Source organism: Mus musculus, chromosome 12, assembly GCF_000001635.26.
Source record: "Mus musculus strain C57BL/6J chromosome 12, GRCm38.p6 C57BL/6J".
NCBI classification, from domain to species: domain Eukaryota; kingdom Metazoa; phylum Chordata; class Mammalia; order Rodentia; family Muridae; genus Mus; species Mus musculus.
Genome location: NC_000078.6, coordinates 9,919,197 through 9,940,211, shown reverse-complemented (window position 1 = coordinate 9,940,211; position 21,015 = coordinate 9,919,197). Strand labels below are relative to the sequence as shown.

The following is a 21,015-nucleotide window of genomic DNA, read 5'->3' as shown; positions in this document are numbered from 1 at the left end:
ATTTTACTGCCCAATACCTGCTACTATTTTAAAGCACACATTCCCCCACTAATTAAAAAGGCAAAGTTTAGTGCACATTGGTATGCTATGTTACAACACCATCATTATCATACATTTTTTTCTGCATTTTTTATTACATCAATTCCACTTGAAGTGATTGTCCTATACCATCTGGGTTTGGGTAAAATATTCACATAGCAATTAAATCACCTAACTTCCCATTTCTCAGGACATGGTTCCATTATACGTGACTCATCTTGATTTCAAAACAAACAACAAACTCAGTAAGTTTGGGGGAAATTAGAGTAATTTTTATATACCATGTGCCTTCTGCCTTTGGAGTTGGGGTATTGAGCTAATCATAATATACAGTTGAGGAGTGCTGCACATGCTGTGCCTTTTTTTCTAAATGTTTCTACCCCCTTCCTAGCTTGTTAAACACTGGGTAATTCATATCTAGTTCTCATCTCATTATTAACACTCCATGTAGGCAAACTATTTGTTAGGGACACTCTTATCCCCCATTTCCATATCTGCTTGGCCATGACACTGCAGACTTCTTCAAAACGCAATTATCTTTCTCTTTAACTGTCTGACACTTGGCCCTCCATATTTCAATGAAAATTTTGGCAGAGGAATATCAAACCTCTTTTTACTCTTCTCGGATAACTTTGCTATGACTCCAGGTATTCCAACATTATGAAGTCCATGACAACCCAAAATAAGAATAAAAAGGGTCTTCCTGGACCTGACCCAGAACACAAACAAAAAGCAGGTGCATTCCGCAGTAGCTTGCAACTGCCAGAACTGTGTGGGACCTGCCTCAGGGAGTCCTGGCAAGTTATAAAATAAGAAAGAGAATGGGAATGAAAGCAGGACAGATGATCTTTGTTCTTACAAAAGAAGTACCTTTAAAACACAAGTTATTTTAGAGCTCAGTGCTGGGTCTAGACTGCAAGCACAGAGGGTACGTCACTGTGGGAGCTGCTGGGGTATTTGAGAGCAGTGACTATTGTTACAGGATGCTCACAGTAGGAATCATGAGGACATAGCCTCCCAAGTGAAGGCCTCATTAACATCCTTTATTTGCCCTTTGTCTACTTTTGCTTTATGTTTTATAACTTAGTTGAGTCTAGTAAAGAAGAAGAAGAGCCTTAAGGGGGTCTTTTACAGAATGCAACATAAATTATACATTCATACTCTCAAAATGGAAAGCTGAACCACTTAAAATATAATATATGTGATGTGTGTGTGTGTGTGCATGACAGAGAGAAGAGAGAGAGAAAATGTTTCTAATTTACATATGTAGATATATGAATTATATACATAAGTATGTATACAAATGGCTTGTTATAATAAGTCAGCCCTATTTTTACAAATAAGGCTAAAAATACTCACCAAAATGAATGACTGATAGAATAGCAAATCCTTTTCTCTTCATAGCAGAGCCTTATCTTAGGGCCACAAAATAAAATAAAATAACATTCCTGAGAGATCTCTGAACTCAATAGAGTGTTACAAAGAGCTCTCCCCCCCCCCACACACACACCCAGTTTCTCAGTCTGATAACACTCTAACACTGTCCCACATCCCTGTCCTTCATCTTAGGGGTCCTGTTCTTTCCAGCCAAGTGTCTATAGCAGGAGTCTTAATGAAACATCGCTATCATCCCACATGGTCTTTATTCTATCCTGGATAACAGCACAGTAAAGGAACTGTATTTAACTTTAAAAGGTGTGGGGAAAGGCATAGCAACCTGAAGCCATGGGAAAGAGAAATGATAATTCTTCAATTATATTATGAGTATGGAACTCATAATATAACATACAACACCCCATAGTGCCACTTGCCTTCTCTGAACTTAAGCCTGTTGAGCCATGGCATGAAGAAATGATTTTCCTTACAATGCTGACTTTAGAAAAAAATTTCTCACCTTATGCAATATTTATCAACCTTATTTTTGAAGAGCCTATAGTTTATATTTCCACTGTCACTGATTTGGCTAACTTTCTCTAATTTCCTGCCAGAAATTTGTCAAGGACATATTGTTGTGTTGGGTCATCTTTCAGCAAAGTTGCTGGTTTTGTTCTATAGAAGCCATCCAGAATTGGGAGGAGCCTAGTGCTCAGAACAAAGTATGTTTGCATGTTCAGATTTCTTGTCCCTTAAGAATAGATGCTTATCAAATACCGACTAACTAAAACAATCGGCCATCTTACAGAGCCAAAGCTGAGAAATGTTCTTTCTAAAATTTAATCGATGTTGTCAAAATCTCAAGATCCTGTGGTTGAAAGAACTGGCCCAATCAATGAGACATGTCTTAAGAATTATTTTTTGAAGACCTCCTGTGAGATAAGGAAAAACAAACAACCATCCCAATATTGCTGAGCCAAGTGACCTTTAGGGCATCTATAAAATATCATCTTCCAGTTGTGACATTTTATGGCATTCCTCAGGCACATCTTATTGTCCTGAACACAACATTCCAAACCTCCAAAACTACACTTTTTTTCTCAAGAAATTTAGTCAATACTGTAATCTAATTCTTACTATTTCAAGAAATGCACATGTGAGGGAACCCCTGAAATCTGGATATATTCAGAGCCTCCACTGGATATGGGCAGAATCAGAATTGTTTGTTCCTAAAATACTTGATTGATCTCTGAAGAGAATAAACTATATTAATAGTTAAGCACTATATTAACTATGTTAAGCACTATGATCCTATGACTTGAATCCATCTCCAATTATATATGTTCCTGGGTATCACACTGAAAATTCGACTCCCAGCACATATGTGGGTTCCATCCTACAGTTCCAGGGTCCTCATATACAGAGTTTTCATCTTTTATTATCTTTCCTGACCTTGATGCCAACATCTTTCTTTCCTGTCTTCAGCAATCAGCAATACCTATTATCATTATGCATAGACTACATCCAAAGTTACTTTCTGGGAAACAACTATCTAAAAACCTACTTACAATGAAAAGTTGATGATTGTAGGGATGCTAAGATAAATTCAGGTATCTGTAGTTTCATAGTTGGGAAGAATCCTTAAACAGAATGATCATGTGGGCAACTTCAACTAGAGGGAAGCACAAAGAGCATTGGAATTAGTCCAAAATGTGGAAAGCCCCATCTTTTGAGTCAGCTGAGCTTAGATGAAGAAATCTTACACATTGGATCTGATCAGTCCTATAAATAGCCCTACTCAAAGTCTGAATGTCTTTTCCTAAAGCACTCTCATCATTCCAGTCGGAGGTGTCTCAAGCTGTCTCTGAAAGTTCTGCTAATGTTGCTTGCTGAAGGTTTGGCAAGTAACCCCACAGTTCTCTAGGCCCACACTTCTCTAGAGGAGATGTGGTATATGCTCTGAAAATTGCCAGGTATATTTATCTACTTACTCTTAAATACATAGACAGGCAGAGACTTTTGAGCTCCATACACAGACACACACACACACACACACGCACACGCACACACACACGCACACGCAAACTCACACACACACAGACACAGACACACACAGACACACACGCGCATGCGCGCGCACGCGCACGCGCACACAATGCTGAGATGAGATGTCTTTAAGAACTGAGCTTCTATATGGAGTCAATCCATCATCCCCGAAAGCACGGTTGAGAGTGAAGTGTGTGGTCTTATTCCCTCAGGCCTTTCTTGGCCTAGAATTTAATTAAGGTCTTTGGGGGAGAAAATAGTGATGTAGAACAACTGGTATGCCCCTACATAGATGTCTCAAATACTCATAATTCTACTGTCCTCGCTGTTGTTTTTATGTATGAAAAAGTCCGATGAGAATAAACAAAACAGAGAGCCTAATAAATAGTGTCTTTATTTTAAATGAACCAGGAATGTTGCCCTGGCCATTTGCTTCATCTGGGACCTGGGATGAAAGAGCCTGTTTGTCTTATAGTTGGATGAACAAGATCCAGTCAATGCCAAGACTGCCTTCCTTCTGGAATGTGCAGATGTGCCAACTGCCATTAGCTTTGATAATGGTGCTCTAACTCTTGCGCCACCTGCACAGATGGCACTAGCATCACTGTACATGGTCATTCTTGTGCCTTATGATGCTCAGGGTCAGAACTCCATGCACTTCTAGGAGACAGCACGCTCAGTGAGGACACAGGGAAAACCTGTAGATCCAGAGTGTGGAACAGTGTCTTTACCTGGGAAATACCATTGCATTACTTTTATTTGAGAAGTGCTACAAACAGTGGTTTCATTCAGAACAAATCAACTGCACTTATTTCATTTCTTCATTGCCAAACCAGGAAAATGTAATCACTATGGTTCTGCAGACCATACCCTTATGTGAGGAATCCTTTGTCATATCAAATTACATTAATCTTTGTAGTTCCAATTGTGGTGAACTTTTAGTATATTGTTGCAAAGAGAGTATTTATAATGATATTTATAATATAGCACGTTTAATCTTTTGAGAATTTCATACATACATATAATTTATTTTGATCCTCTCACTCTCTCTCTCTCCCCTAACAATGGTTAGAACACCTCCATGCCTGCCTTATTACATCTTGTCCATCTCCTTACTTTTCCATTGTTACTATCACTACTACTACTACTACTACTACTACTACTACTACTACTACTACTACTACTATAGAGTGAGTCTAATTTATGCTACCCAAATATGAAGCCATCCATTGGAGCATGTATGGTCACCCCACTAGAGATCATACCCTTAAAAAAATTGCCTCACCCTTCCACAGAAGCTATCAACAGTCAAACCAGCTAAGGACAGAGTCATGAGCCAATGCCCCTTCTATGTGGAGTTGTTTACTGGTTGTTCTTATGCAGGCAATCACAGGTGCTATGAGTGAGTATGTGGCTGCTCTATCATGTTTATCCCAAAATGACTATTTCTAAGTAAATTCACATGCTGTCTTATCTTAACTACATAATTACTTTAAGGTACATAAGAACATGGAAAACATGTTTCACATAACCTGGAAATGGGGTTGAGTAAGTTTAGATCATTTGTGTTAATTTTTCAGTTCTCTGAAAATCCTACTTTTGAAGAGGTCATGATGAATCAAGAGGAGCTAATGCTATTCTGAATTCCAAATAAACATTGTAAGGTTTCTCATGAACTATTATGGGTGACTAGAGAATGCCTTCTGATGACATGCTATGAAAATGTTACATGTAACAATCGTTTCCAACAGTGGTGATGGCTATTTAGATGTACAGACAGGCTCTTTAGAGGATAGTTTTAGGATCCTGGACTAGTTCATCTTCCCTAACTGCCTTGGTCTGCCACAAATTCCTCATATGGCCTGGGATCTTTTATTCTTGCTTTCTTGGTATCAGGTTCTTCTTGTGAGATGAAACAAGTAGGAAGAGAAGTAGACCAACACTCGGGGATCTTTTTCCTTTTTAATTTACACTTAGTTCATTGCCATTTGATTGAATGTTATGGTTCATCATTCTGTAAAATAACCACACAAAATTGACATCTACTCCAGCGAACCCAGGGGTCTCCCTAAATGATGGTGAGAACCCCTTTAGGTGATAACCCATGAACCCCTCCTTCATGGATACCACTAATCTTGTGGCTTTGAAAAGCCACAGTTCTATGGCCATGGAGCTGCGAAGAGTTCACTTCTATTTCAAGCACCGCTTTTGCAGAAAGGCAATGGGAGCTCATTCCAAGGAGGCATCTGGAAAGCATGTACCATGACCTCCAGCTGTGCTCTGTTTCAGTTTGTTCCAGCGGGTGACCCTGTAGTGATCTCTTTCCATCCAGACCCAGACATGCTCTGTCTCCCTGGCTGCCCTGTATCTTCCCTGGCCTGGTAGGAATGACTGGGCTAAAGGCAAGACGACTCCACCCTGGAGAGGGGCCTTACATTGCCTCATATTGGGACAGCTACTTCAGCTGACCCTAAGCAACTCATTTACTCCTCATCCTTCATCACTTCATTTGAGTCTATTCCCAAGTCTTCCTTTTCCAGGAAAGGATCCTTCTTATGGGAACCAATCAGAGTATGTCAGCCATGTAATAATATATGCAATCAGAAGGAGAAAATAGAATCTATTTGTGCTAGTATCTGCTAACTTCCATGGCTAGCATTCTGTAAGGAGAAAATGTAGGAAGGAAGATGCCATGTAACATCCAAAATGTCTCTCTTTTGTAGCAATCCCCTTGTTCTAGAACTTGAACACCAATTCTTAGAAACATTTTGGCTACCCCTTTTTCAATATCCACCTTTGTGATTTCCAGTGTGATAGACATCATTCACATACTATATCTAACTTAACTGTAACTGTAAGTTTAGCTTCACAGCGGTACTAGTAAAATAACTTTAATTTTTATCTCATTTATTTATTTATACATGTATGCATGCATGTGTTTTATTCCCACATATCACTGGAGATGGAAACCAAAGAACAACTCTGCTTAGTTCTCTCCTTCCACCATGCCTGTCTCTGGGATGTAACAGGGGTCATTCTTTTAGGTAGGAAATACTTTTATCTGCTAAGCCATCTCTCTGAACTGACTGCTTAAAATGATCAAAAGTCACTGTGCCTAAAGATTATTGGATTTGTCAGCATAATTATTGATCATTTGTATCAACAGGAACTTCTATTGGACATAGATGATCCTAAATACTTTCAATAGGGCTCTGTATGCAACCACATGGATGACTTTTAAAAATATAGAAATAAAACCCCTAAGATCTGCTTCAAGGAGCTCATAGTTCTCAGAGGAAAGAAGCCTGAAGTTCTTACATCACAATATTCAGAATTTCTCAAGTGAAGACAGGTGGAAAGTGGACAAAGATGTGAGGTATGAGACAATATAAAACACATATAAAAGCATCAAGAAATTGAAATCCTGCACATACATACAAAGGGACCGTTTTAGGTCCTCCAGTCATAGAGTATATAGTAATCAAGTGAGTTTGAGAGCTAAGTGACAGGTTAGCCAAGGTAGCAAGAAAGGAAATATCCAGCTTTAACAAGATCTTGTATGACACACATATTGGGCAGTTGTATTGGCAAAGAAAGGTCATTGTAAATTGACCATTAGCTGATTTTCTCCATTTGTGCTCTTGAAATTCAATACTATTTTGTTTCTCTCCCCCACCAGACTCTTCTAGAGTCTTGGTGTTTATTTTAGGACTTTGGTCCATTCTGTTATGTGCTTGTCCTTCTTCCAGGAACTTCGCCTGGCTTAGCATCTGCTGACACAAAGAACCAACTGGAAGATACAATGCAGTTTTAAATTTGTAACACTTTACTCTATGGGTATGGAAAGGAGTCTTATTTCCTGGTATATATGTGACAGTCAGAGGACAACCTGATGGAATCTATTCTCTCTATTCTGTATGTCCCGAGATTAAGTCATTGCATTTGCTGTCGTCTATGTGTGTTTTGTTCTTGTGTTTAGCTAAAAAATTATGAACTGTTTTACATTTGTGTTTAGTCAAACTCATGAATCTCAGATATGTGCCTTCAGTTGACAGTGAGGATGACAGTCACAACATAAAACAAAGAAACTCTGAGAGAAGGCCTTAGATGATCTTTGGCAACAGTTCAGAAAATCCAGTAGAAGGGAATATGGGAAAAGGTACTTAGAGAAGGCATCATCTAAGGTATTCCAGCATTTCACCATCTTGAAGATTGGAGACTTCTCTCCAAGCTACATGAATCCTCTGTAGCTGAGTGAAGATTAGTTTCTGCATATTCACCATCTTAAATAACCAATAAAGTTTCACACAAAGAAACAACGCAAAGCTTGTTGGACATATAAAATCTTTGACTCTTACTATAAGGGTAATCCACACAAATCAAAGGTTTGTTTTATGGTACATATTTTTATGGTCCTAACCTGAGGGACAATCATTACAAATTTCTTTTATGTATATATATATATATTACCTAATATATATATATTAGGTATTTTCCTCATTTACATTTCCAATGCTATCCCAAAAGTCCCCCATACCCTCCACCCCACTCCCCTACCCACCCACTCCTACTCTTTGGCCCTGGCATTCCCCTGTACTGGGGCATATAAAGTTTGCAAGACCAATGGGCCTCTCTTTCCAGTGATGGCCGACTAGGCCATCTTTTGATACATATGCAGCTAGAGTCAAGAGCTCCGGGATACTGGTTAGTTCATAATGTTGTTCCACCTATAGGATTGCAGATCCCTTTAGCTCCTTGGCTACTTTCTCTAGCTCCTCCATTGGGGGCCCTGTGATCCATCCAATAGCTGACTGTGAGCATCCACTTCTGTGTTTGCCAAGCCCCGGCCTAGTCTCACAAGAGAGAGCTATATCTGGGTCCTTTCAGCAAAATCTTACTAGTGTATGCAATGGTGTCAGCGTTTGGAGGCTGATTATGGGATGGATCCCTGGATATGGCAGTCTCTAGATGGACCATCCTTTCGTCTCAGCTCCAAACTTTGTCTCTGTAACTCCTTCCATGGGTGTTTTGTTCCCAGTTCTAAGAAGGGGCAAAATGTCTACACTTTGGTCTTTGTTCTTCTTGAGTTTCATGTGTTTTGCAAATTGTAACTTATATCTTGGGTATTCTAAGTTTCTGGGCTAATATGCACTTATTAGTCTAAACTTACCCACTCCTGTCCTCTACAGCTTCAGAATATTCCTGGTAGGCAAGAGGGTCAGGTTTACTCTTTGAATTCATTAACAGATGGCAAAATTGAGATCCAGAGTTATGAAGTAACTGCCAGATGTTATATCTAACTAAGGAGTGGAGGCCAGACCTCATTTATCTATGTTTAGATTTTGAAAGGTACTCATCAAATTATGTAATTATAGAACATCTTTCTAAAATAAAATCTTCTCAGATATGGTGATAAAATATAATCTAAGGCAAAAAAAATATGAATGGCATGGATCTTTGATGCCTGAAAGTGCTTTAAAACAAACATGATATTCTCAACAATTCAAAGCCCTCAAACACTCTACTTAATGACAAACAGAAGCTGGGTCTTCTTAAGAAAGTCACCAAGATTAAAATGGTCAGATGGCCATAGTTATTAAGGGTCTTCCTATTACACTAAGGGAAGGGAAGTGTTTGAAGAATCTAAATGTTTCTTCTTTTTAAATAATAGAAGCCAAAGTGCATTTATATATTGTCTTGCTAATTTAGTGCATCAGAGGAATTTATGACAAAAGTCACAATAGCCAACACTGAGTTTGTGCTTCAGGGCAAACACTACACAACAGAGTCTGTTTTGAATCCCTCATTGAATGATTGCAAATAAATCCTAGCCCATATTTTTTTAATTAATTGAAAAATAATAAGATAAGAGTTTAAACCATGAGGTTTAAAAACAACCATAAAGTTGAGAAGGCATTTGTTTTCAATTATAAATAAAATATATTCCACTGAATGAAGGCTAAGTAGTACTTGTATTTTTTTTTAAAGAAGTTGATAACACTCACTGGAATGATCACTTTCATAAAACTGCCACTGATGGGTGCATGCCCTTCTTCAATTGTCAAGGACAGTAAAGGCATTCTGAGCACTAGCCACTTAAGGGTCTAGCTAAGGATTTGGACTTCTGTTCAAAGACCACACCTGAAAGGCTCACATGGGATGCTCCATGATCATCTGATTGTGGTTTTGATACTCTTTCCCAAGAATGCTTCTCAGAGGCAATTTGGCTATTAGAGAAGCCATTTGTCATTTGCTAAAAAGAAGAAGCCTTTGACAGAGCTGATAGCAGGATGCAAGGAGCCTCCTTTACCCAGCTCAGCTTCAAAGACCTTGCTTTATTTGGAAGTGTCACTGATCTACACCTCAATGTCTGATATGTCCATCGGTGTGTGATGAGAGGGTGGTTGTTGATCTGGACTGACTGTAATTTCTAATCCAGGGAGCTGTGTTTAGATGCACATGTACCTTGACAAATTACTTTGAATATTTTCATCAGGGAACAACTTCGACATAAGAACATACACTTTTCTCTTCTTTAAGTACTCTCATATGCTCTTACTGTTCATTTCTCCTCCCCCATCCAGTGGCTATATGGATTAAACCTAGGTCCTTTCATATGCTAGGTGGGTGCTCTCTCTACCACCAAGTCTCTTTATTACGAGTTTTGAAACATGGTGTTGCTGCATTACTCAGGCCTGAACATACTCTGCTGTCCAAGAAAGCTTTTAAACTTAGAATCTTCATACATCTGCCTCACAAATATATGGAATTAAAAGCCATCCCTAACCATTTTCCCATAGTTTAAATTGGTAACCGTAAAGGTACCTAGCATATCTAAAATAAGAATTCAGCTATACCTAAGAAATTCATTTCATGACTGACATGATCTAGCAATTCAATTTCCCTATATTAATGAGAGATTTGTTATTAAAGTTATTCTAGTGAATATACTCATAAATCCTAGAGGAAAGAACCATAAATGATGGAGTTTAGAGAGGTAGATGGCTTTTAGCTTCTATTTCAAGCTTATAGAATTTTGTGGTAGCTTAGCTACCTATAATTCATTTCTTCCTCTAGCGTTCAGTCTCATGGCACCTACCGGGCTTCAGCAACTAGGAAAAGAACAAAGTATTCATATGGGGCATCACAGCAGCGGGATGAAATTGACTGCCACCATGGCAGGCAGGTTTCAGGAGAACAGTACACATGCTTTACCTCTTCCCATGTCCTCACTTCCTACTTGGTCTGTAAGCAATATCAGCATTTTCCCAGAACAAGGCAACTCACTGGATGTCCTCCAGGGTTGTTTTACTCATGGAGAATTTCATTTAGCTATAATTTGAATTAGACTCCACCCATTATATAGATATTAAATTGAACACGAAAATTTGCCTCATCCCAAGTAAACTTTTCCATCTCTTCTTTATCAGCACCCAACATGTCTGAGTTCCACCTCAATTTGATACCTGACTGTATTGGAATTTTGCTTCAAAGAAAAAAAAATAATTTCTTAAAAAATTCCCCTACAACTCACTATATCTCTCTTGTGTTGGAATCAAATGATTAACTGTATACTCTGTCCAGAATCTCATAGGACAATAATCTGTACATCTGTCTAGAGTAAGAGTCTTTTCCACTCTTACCTGCCTGTCCATAGAAATTAGATCCTTGAAACTGAAGGGCTGATGTTTTTCTTCCCTCCTACCTTTAGCTGGGAGATGCTCTCAAATCAGGCAGACTCATAGTTTCTTACCATGTCTATTTCTAACAAGTAAAACCTTAATTCCTCAAAGTCAGAGGGAAACGACACTAGAGTCAGCTAGGATGGAGCATGATCATGTTTCCTCTCAGACAACACCTAACAGTAGCTAGAACATCCATAATTTCTGTCAGCTATAAACAAGGTCTCATGTACACTTGTTCATATATAAAAGTATGGGTCAGCCATTATCAAGCATGTGGGACTTAAAAGACAATGTTTTTATTTTCTTTTATTATTATTAAACATTCCATTTGTTTACATCTCCAATGATATCCCACTTTCCAGTTACCCGCTCTACCAACACCCCATCCCATGATATCCCACTTCCTGGTTACCCCTTCACCAACCACCCCCCCATCCCACATCTGCCCTCCTCCTCCCTTTTGTCTGTATGAAAGTGCTCCCCCACCCACCCATACTCTCCTACCCTCTGCTCCAGCATCCCCCAACTCTGGGTCATCCAACCTCCTAGGGACCAAGGGCTTCCTCTACCACTGCTGTTGGACAAGGCCATCCTCTGCTACATATGAATCTGGAGCCAAAGATCCCTTTAGGTACACTCTCTGTTTGGTGGTCTAGTCTCTGGAAGAACTGGGTGGTTAGGCCAGCCTATGCTGTTCTTCTAATGGGGTTGCAATCCCCCTCCGCTCCTCCAGTCCTTCTGCCATCTCTCCCCCACCATGTTTGCTGAGTTCAGCCTGATGGTTGGCTCCAAGCAACTGCCCCTGCTTTGGTCAGTTGCTGACCAGACCTCCCCAGGAGCTGCCACACTTGGTTACTGTTCACCAGCACCTCTTGACCACAGCAACAGTGTTGGGTTTGGTGTCTGCAGACATGATGTATCCCCAGGTGGGGCAGTTCCTCAGTTGGCCCTTCCTATAATCTCTGTTCCATTTTTTCTCCCTGTTCTTCCTTTGAACAGTAACATTTCTAGGTTAAAAACAACAACAACAACAACAACAACAACTTTGCAATGGGTGTGTGGCTCCATCTCTCCACCAAGGAACATGCCTTTTTACTGGAGGTGGTCTTCACAGGTTCTATACCCCCCTTCTCTGCACAGTACAGTTAAAGTGATTTACATTGGGTCCTGGGAGTCTCATGTTTCTCTGGTGTCTGGGATCCTTCAGTGGCTATCACCAGTTCCTCATCCCCTCTGCTAGCTATTTTTATTCGATTTCCCGACCCTCTTTACATTTCTCATGTCTCTTCCAGATTCTGATACTGTCACCCTTATTTCCTCCTTCTCTTTTCCCTCTCCCTTGTTCCCCTCACCTTCTATCTCCCACAATCTTCCTATTCTAGTCCCCCCGCAATGCAGGACTGAAGCATCCAACCCCTGATATTCCTTCCTTCTCTACTCCCTATTGTCTGTAGGTTGTATCATAAGCATTGTGAGCATATGGGTTAGTATCCACTTATTTGTGAGTACATACCATGTGTGTTCTTTTGTGTCTGGGTTACCTTACTCAGGATGATATTTTCTAGTTCTATCCATTTGCCTGTGAATTTCATGATCATTATTTTTAATTACTAAGTAGTACTCCATTGTGTAAATGTCTATATCAATTCGTCTGTTGAAGGACATCTGGGTTCTTTCCAACTTCTGGCTATTAGAAATAAGGCTGCTATGAACATAGTGGAGCATGTGTCCTTGTTATATGTTGGAGCATATTTTGGGTATATGCCCAGGAGTGGTATGTCTGGGTCCTCAGGGAATACTATGTCCAACTTTCTGAGGAACTGCCAGACTGATTTCCAGAGTGGTTGTACCAGCTTGCAATCCCAACAACAGAGGAGTGTTCCTCTTTCTCCACATGGTCTCCAACTTTTACTGTCACCTAAGTTTTTGATCTTAGCAATTCTGACTGGTATGAGGTGGAATCTCAGTGTCATTTTGATTTACATTCCCTGATGACTAAGGATGTTGAATATTTTTTTAGGTTCTTCTCAGTTGAGAATTCTCTATTTAGTTCTGTACTCCACTTGCAAATAGGCTTTTTTGGTTCTCTGGAGTCTGCTTTCTTGAGTTCTTTATATATGTTGGATATTAGCCCCCTACTGGATGTAGGGTTGGTAAATATCTTTTCCCAATCTGTGGGTTGCCATTTTGTTCTATTGATAGTGTCCCTTGCTTTACAGAAGCTTTTCAAGTTTATGAGATCCCATTTGTTGATTGTTGCTCTTAAAGCATAAGCCATTGGTGGTCTGTTCAGGAACTTTCCCCTGTGCCCATGTGTTCAAGGCTTTCCCTTACTTTCTCTTCTACGAGATTCAGTGTATCTGGTTTTATGTGGCGTTCCTTGATCCACTTGGACTTGCACTTTATGCAAGGAGATATGTATGGGTCAATTTTCATTCTTCTATATACAGACTGACAATTGAACCAGCACCATTTGTTGAAAATGCTGTCTTTTCTCCACTGAATGGTTTTAGTTTCTTTGTCAAAGATCAAGTGACCATAGGTGTGTGAGCAATTAGACAACAAAATGAGATCAAAGGGATACAAATTGTGACGGAGGAAGTCAAGCTATCACTATTTGCAGATGATATGATCTTATACTTAGGTGACCTCAAAAATTCTACCTGAGAGTTCCTACAGCTGATAAACAACTTCAGCAGTGTCTGGATATAAAATTAACTCAAACAAATCAGTAGCCTTCCTCTAATCAAAGGATAAAAGGGATGAGAAAGAAATTAGGGAAACAACACCCTTCATAATAGTCACAAACAATATAAAATATCTTGGTGTGATCCTAACCAAGCAAGGGAAAGATCTATATGACAAGAACTTCAAGTCTCTGAAGAAAGAAATCAAAGAAGACATCAGAAGATGGAAAGATCTCCCATGCTCTAGGATTGGCAGGATTAATATAGTAAAAAATGGACATCTTACCAAAAGCAATCTACAGATTTAATGCAATCACCATCAAAATTCCAACTCAATTCTTCACAGGCTTAGAAAGAGCAATTTGCAAATTCATCTGTAATAACAAAAAACCTAGGATAGCAAAAACTCTTCTCAACCATAAAAGTACTTCTGTGGGAATCACCATCTCTGACCTCAAGCTGTATTACAGAGCAGTAGTGATAAAAACTGCATGGTATTGGTACAGAGACAGGTGAGAAGATCAATGGAATGGAATTGAAGACCCAGAAATGAACCCACACACCTATGGTCACTTGACCTTAGAAGAAAAATGTATGTGTTGGTCCTTACATTCTTCCTTACCAAAGATAGAGTATATTTGCTGTTTCCCACTGTCCATGCCTGACTAACTGGCCCACAGACTCTTGGGGATCCTCTTGTCTATACTTCACACATACCTGTAGAATAGCTGGGCTTTCTACATGGGCTTTTTCTATGTCCAGCTTTATATGGGTTCTGAGGATTTGAACTAAGGTCCTCATATTTGCAAAGAAAATGCTATACTGACAGAGGCAGCTGTCTAGTCTTCCTATAGAATTTTCTTAAACCTCAAATCATATTTTTTTTTCTCTTACTAATACATTCTGTTATCTTCCCCTGCCTATCACAAACCATAACTTTCACTGGTGCCTCAAATTTCCACACTCTTTCTTCCAGGATTATTTTACTTTTAAAATATTACAGGGCACTTACTGACTCTGATATTCACTGTAATTTTCAGGGTATTCTCCCAAACATAAATGTAGCTTCTTCAGAGTCAGGGATGCATTTCTAAATTCAATACTATATAACACGATGTTTCCTACATAGGAAGTGGCTGTAAAATGACAGTGGATTTCAATTCAACTAAAGTGGAGAAATCACAGAAGATATAACTTGGAGCAGAATTTTGAGGTCATGTAGACTAAACTCTTTTCCTTGTTGCTCTTGGCTGGAAGCTATTGGCATTTCTTCATGTTTGTATGTCCCATCTGCTATCAAACATTTTTATGACATTTATTTCCTCATTACAGTCCTTATTGTGCTTTATTTATCTATGTGTGAGGCACAGGAGAATTGGAAATCCTCCTTTCCCTCACAGTGTTCCTTCCCCAAAGCCCCAGCCAGCTTAAAATCCTACGCTCAAGACAACTCTCCAGGGTTCCCATGATAGTGTGATTCTCCTCTTCCCTAAATGTCTCTCTTCCTTGTACATCTATCAACCATCAATTTCAGTCTTCCTATCTGACACGCAAGGCCTCCTTATACTTTGAGGCTGTCTTTATCACATCCCTTATTTTTCTTCATGGCTCACTCCCTAGCTCCCATTCCACATTCTGGGCATGCCTCCAAGTTTCTCCATGTTCCTGAAACCATCATTCTGATCACCCTTCCCCCATCTCTCCCACCATCGACCAGGCCTTCTCTCACCTCTCTTATGTTCACTAACTCTAAAAAATTCAAAGAGACTCTCTCTTGGCAGAGTAAGCAGATGTATATTTAATTTTCTATCACTAAACATTGGCTCATGTTGCCCAATGAAGCATATTCAAAAGAGACAATTGATGTCTTAAGCAGCTTCCAGAATTGGATGTGGGGAATCAGGATGGGAGTCTGCTACAGTGGTAGAATTAAGTTGTATTGGTTTATTCATGTGACCAATTTAAATCAGAGAGGGTAAGAGTTGCTTTGGATCTGGTCTACCACTCAAATAGGCTGCCCATCATTTTGGGAAAGAGAAGGTTTAAGTTTAGCTATCATGGTTGCTAGCTGAGGTGACTTGGATATATTAGATCTACACAGACATTTAGTTTCCTACTTTCCATATGGAGATTATCTTAATGATAGCACCTGAAGATTTCAGCTGAATGAGTTAACACTCGAAATACACAATTTTTTTTTAAACTGCATGGAAGCAACACAAGCTCTCATGGCAGCATGTATGGCTGTAACTTGTGTCAGATGATCAGCTCTGCTTGACTGTAGAGAGCCACTGATTCTCTAGGAACTTTAACTGCATTCTTAAAGGTTTATGTCAATAATCTCTTTAGAAGATATCATAAAAATAGGGGCACTTAAACAGAAAAATGTGTGAAGACCTGTTATAATTTTCATCTATGTTGGTAACATTACTATCACATTCTCTGGTTTCTTTACCCAGAGTTCTCTCCTCCGTTCTTTACCATTTATAGCCAGGTCTCATTTATTCCCTTCTCTTCTTTAATTTAGCATCACATCTGTGCCAATTTTCTGATGCTATGACAGAATGTCCAGGATAGAGTAACTTATGAAGTAAATAGGTTTATTTTGGCTCACATGCCTAGAGGTCTAGAACTTTAAGATCAGGCAGCTACAGTGGGCCACAGTCTTCTGCTCTGCTATAACATGGCAGATGGCATGAGGTGGTAAGAACACATAGGAAAGATCATTGAGGAGAGACTTGCTTTATTACAGCTAATTCTTGAATAACTAAACCATCTAAAGAGCAGGAACTCAAACTGAGGGGTAAAGGCCTCCCATTTGGGCTCTTGGTCCCAACACTGCTAGAATGAAGTCTTCAGATTCAACCTGAATTTAAAAAGAACAAAGCATATCCAACCCAAACCATTGAGCTAGCCAGCTTCCATGATCCCATAACTCTCTGCCCTACTGAATTGACATTGACTGCCATAGCCTCAGTTAGGAAATTTTAGTTTAAGACATTTATTTAGGAGCATTTAAACCTGGCCTTTGTCCATTAGAAGCTTCATTTGGAAAACTACTGATAAAAAATCATTAATGACTTTACTATCTGAGGTTCTCGAAGGCCCACTTTTGTGGATGGATTCTACCACCGTTTACTCTTAGTAAATAGTGGTCACTAGTTTGACCAAAGCAGCATGTGATTATATTCTGATTCCTAATACAACACATATAACGATGATACCATTTTGGTTACATAATAATTTTTGATATATACGTTTTTGAAATTCTTTAACAGATGAATAGAAATTATAACTTTCAGTTAAAATCTATACTTTACTAAATTTCACCATTGGCTTCTGACATTTTTACAACTTTCATCCACCAAAACAGTGAATTAAATAATCCCAATTCTATGCATAATGCAAATAATTTTGTTGATTGATTGTATGTGACAGATTTTCATCCTGAAGCTCAGCCTGACCTTGATTTACTATGGAACACTTTACTAAGTAGATAAGGTTGCCTTTAAATAGATGTATACCTAGTGCCTCTTGTCTGAGCCTCTTGGATGGCAGGTATGAGTCACCATAATTGGCTTGAAGGGATTCATCATTGATTTGAAGGTCAGATGCCCTTTGGGAGTTTTGAAACTTCAAGCAATTTGATGTGAAAAAAGAAACTATTTCCAATAATTGATTCTTTGATCACAGTCTGTCTTCCATTAGCTGTCTTTAATATTTAAAATTCCAAATTATCAGAACAAGACTGTACTTCATCTTGTATGTTGTTTTCTCTCACCAACCAAATTTACCTTATTTCTAAAACTGATGATTGTTTTATAAATCTTATCATTTGACTTCATCTACTTTTATATTCTCAATTTTATTCTATTATTATCTAATTTTGCTATAGTCTACTCTCTTTAAAAATAACTTTTACAAACAGATCTTACTTTTTAAAGTTTACTTTGAAAACTATACTGAGAATTGTGCCTAGTAAAACCCACTTGTACACATGTTCAGCCCATACTCCAGTATGGCTGAGTGACTTTAATTCACTATGGTGTTGGTGAATAAATAGGGGGAGATCTGTGCCAAACTTTTCCAGTTTTTTTTTCAAATTAATAAGTATTTTGATTATGAATTACAATAATTTAAAAGACTAATTGGTGGTTCCTCTACCCTCGGTGCTTAGGAGTTCTTTGGCTTGAGGTACCATTAACTCAAGGATTCCACAGATTTTCTTTCTGTAGACATGGAATAGAGTTGGGAAAACAGATGTACCAAAGTAGCAAAATATCTTGGGTTATTAGTTGTCCATCGTTGAGCAAGAAAATACCATAAATTTACCAGCTTAAAATAACAAATGCATCATCTTGGAGTTTCTGTGGTCAGAGGTCCAGGCACATGGTAACCGGGTTCTCCTCTTTGTCTCTCAGGGGGAAAAGTAACTTGTTGGCCAGGGAAGGCTGTCATCTGGAGGCCCTGTGGAAGAAACTGCTTCCAAGACCATTTGGGTTGTTGACCACATTTTTCTCCTTCCAGTTGCTGGTTGGAACAAGGTCCTTATTTCTTAGCTGGAAAATGGCCAAGGGCTACTTGGTGCTCTTCACTCTGGTTCCTAGTACCCCTCATATTTCCTCTATGCCCCTCTGTCACCACATTAGTCACAGCATGTCTTGCCTGGCACATCAAGTCTCCCTGAATTCATCTGGGAAGCAAGAGAAAATGCTCTACTTTTAAAGGTTCATGGCAGTTTGGCTCACCTCACTGATCTCCTTATCAATTCTAGTAGAATGATGAAATCCACATTGCAAGTTGACTAGAAAACAGAGTGTCCAAGTCAAGGGTGCAACTATTAGACTCTTTTCAGATGCCCTTAGCCTATGGCATGGTGGACTCACATGGGAGTGATGTTCACTTGAAAGCACATGTACTTTTCACCCATTTCCTAGAGAACCTACCTACAGCAAAAAGGCAGAAGCAGGAAAGAATTCATTCTCTGTCTTATAATAAACTAGCCTATCACCCTATTCTTGTCCTCCACCAGAAATTATACTGTTGACCCTCTCATTGTCAAAACAATACCCCAGTGTCCTGGATCTCCAGTTTTCAAACAATAGACCACAGGACTTAGGATTTCTTAGTCTCCATAATCAAGTGAGCCTATGCCCTTAACCTTAGCACCTGTCTCTGTATCTTTATCTTCCTTTCATTTCCCTTTTCCTTCTCTCCATGAATTGCTTCTGTCCCTTTGGACAATGTGGTTTAATTTTTTTTCACCATATGTCATGACACAAAATATCATATTTACAAATTTGGGTGACTTAGTCTGGACATCTTAAAAACAAAAACAAACAAACAAACGAACAAAAAACCCATTCATCTTCAAAGTCCTGCCTATCATATTGGAAGTACACTGTTTCTGGTTTGGGGAAAGTTTCAGAATCTACGAGCTAGAACCCAGAAGGTGACTCTGCCTGGGAATAAGATGACTTGGTGTATGTAGGAAGTTTCCAGTAAACAAATGGAAAAATCTTAAGCTGCATTGATGAATTTTGTGCAGTTGCTGCTGGAATGAAATGATGGGAAAACTCAGATGATCTAACAAGAAGAGAAAGAAGGGAAGAAAAAGTAAACAGTTTGTTAGAAATGATCCAGAAATACCAGCCCTGAGCTTAAATACACTGACACAAACAATGTGAACCAAATGAAAATGAGGCGCCATAAAGGGAAAGGAGCCATGCAAGAGAATAATCAGCAAGGAAGCCAAGAGCACAGAGGAGAGAGACATGAACACAGAACAGAGAGTCCTGAGTGAGAATTCCCAGAAGATTGAAACTGTGTAAACAAGTACCCGGCTCAGAAGCTTGTGCATGACTGAGACTTTGCAAGATTTAAGAAACATGGGTGGTAGTAGGAAGATGTGGCCAGGACATTTCATGGTGGATCAGTAGCAAAGAGTGATACAACAAAACTCTCATCCTACAAAGAAACACAGGCAGCCAGGTAGAAATCATGATCTCTAGAGAATTCACAGCTATTGCTACAACCCTTTGCATTCATATTCCAGGAAAATGAATTGTAAAATATTCAAGCTGATAAGAACCCCTAGAAACAATCAGGTCTAACCTCTTATTATAAATTGGTAAGCTGCAAGTAAGAGAAGAAAAACAAAACAGAACAAAACAATACTGGGTCAGAGAAGAACTATAGTACTGTGATGTCTAGATATACCTGCCTTCAAACTCTCAGCCTAGTGATGTCTTTTAAATGAGACCTAACTTTCTGTCTTTGTAACCAAGCTAGATAATAATAATAATAATAATAAACCATTGAGATGTAGTATTAACAATTAAGTCGGTCTTGACCTCGATACTCTTTGAAGAGTCATTGTTGCTCTTTTCTTAGAGGTTTCTAGAAAAACTCATAACACTCTATTCGTTATGACCCTCACTTAAGACAAGTATCAATATTACCATGAAGGGAGTTTGGGAAAGAGTACTTGCCATGATCCAGTGTTGGCTAAGATTAAAGAGTCATAATTGTATCAGGCAGAAAGGAAATTTTAATACCTCGTGTGATGTGGGGCACTGAACTGTGCACAGACAGCCTGGTTCCGAGAGATCTGGTGGTCAGTGACTTCTGCCTTCATGGGATGGTAGGAATTTGGCCATGCCTCCTGGGCCCCTGGCTCCTATCACAACTACTACCGCCCACAGCCCCCTGCAGAGTGGTGTATGGCCATCTGTCACATAGGCAATGCCACAAACTCCTGGTATTCTGTCTGGACTCCATCCCCACAGTTACTTGGCAACAGCCAGGTATGCTCCTCCCCATAGTAACCTAGCAACAGCCAGGATGGCACAGCCCACTATGAAAGGAGCTGCTTGTGCCCTCCTCGATCTCTTGCCTCTCTTACTCTCTTGCTCTTACTCTTGCTTCCTTGGTCCCCCTCTCTGCCTTCCCTTCCCCCCTTTCTCCACATGGCCATGGCCATCCTCTGCTTCTCTACTCTCTCCCTCTCTCTGCCTTTTTACAATAAACACCTTAAAACCATGGACTGCTTCTTCTTATTGGACCTGCCACGCTGAAGCAATGGAGCAGGTTTTCCTCTAAAGAGCCACATGTCTAACCTCCCACCAAGTGGCCTCCCTGTGCTCCAGCCACAGCTTCTGCCAACCCAAATCACACGAGCAAGC

The 21,015-nt window shown here is 39.4% G+C and overlaps 1 long non-coding RNA gene across 1 annotated transcript; it reads right to left on the bottom strand.

Annotated features, from left to right (window-relative positions):
• Positions 1–1,398: 1,398 nt before the first annotated feature.
• Gm33734 lies at positions 1,399–20,618 on the bottom strand. Its single transcript, XR_381243.2, has 3 exons — positions 20,389–20,618; positions 2,982–3,085; positions 1,399–1,454 (listed from the first exon to the last, which is right to left on the bottom strand). It is a non-coding gene; the product is annotated as a predicted gene, 33734 (long non-coding RNA).
• Positions 20,619–21,015: the final 397 nt, after the last annotated feature.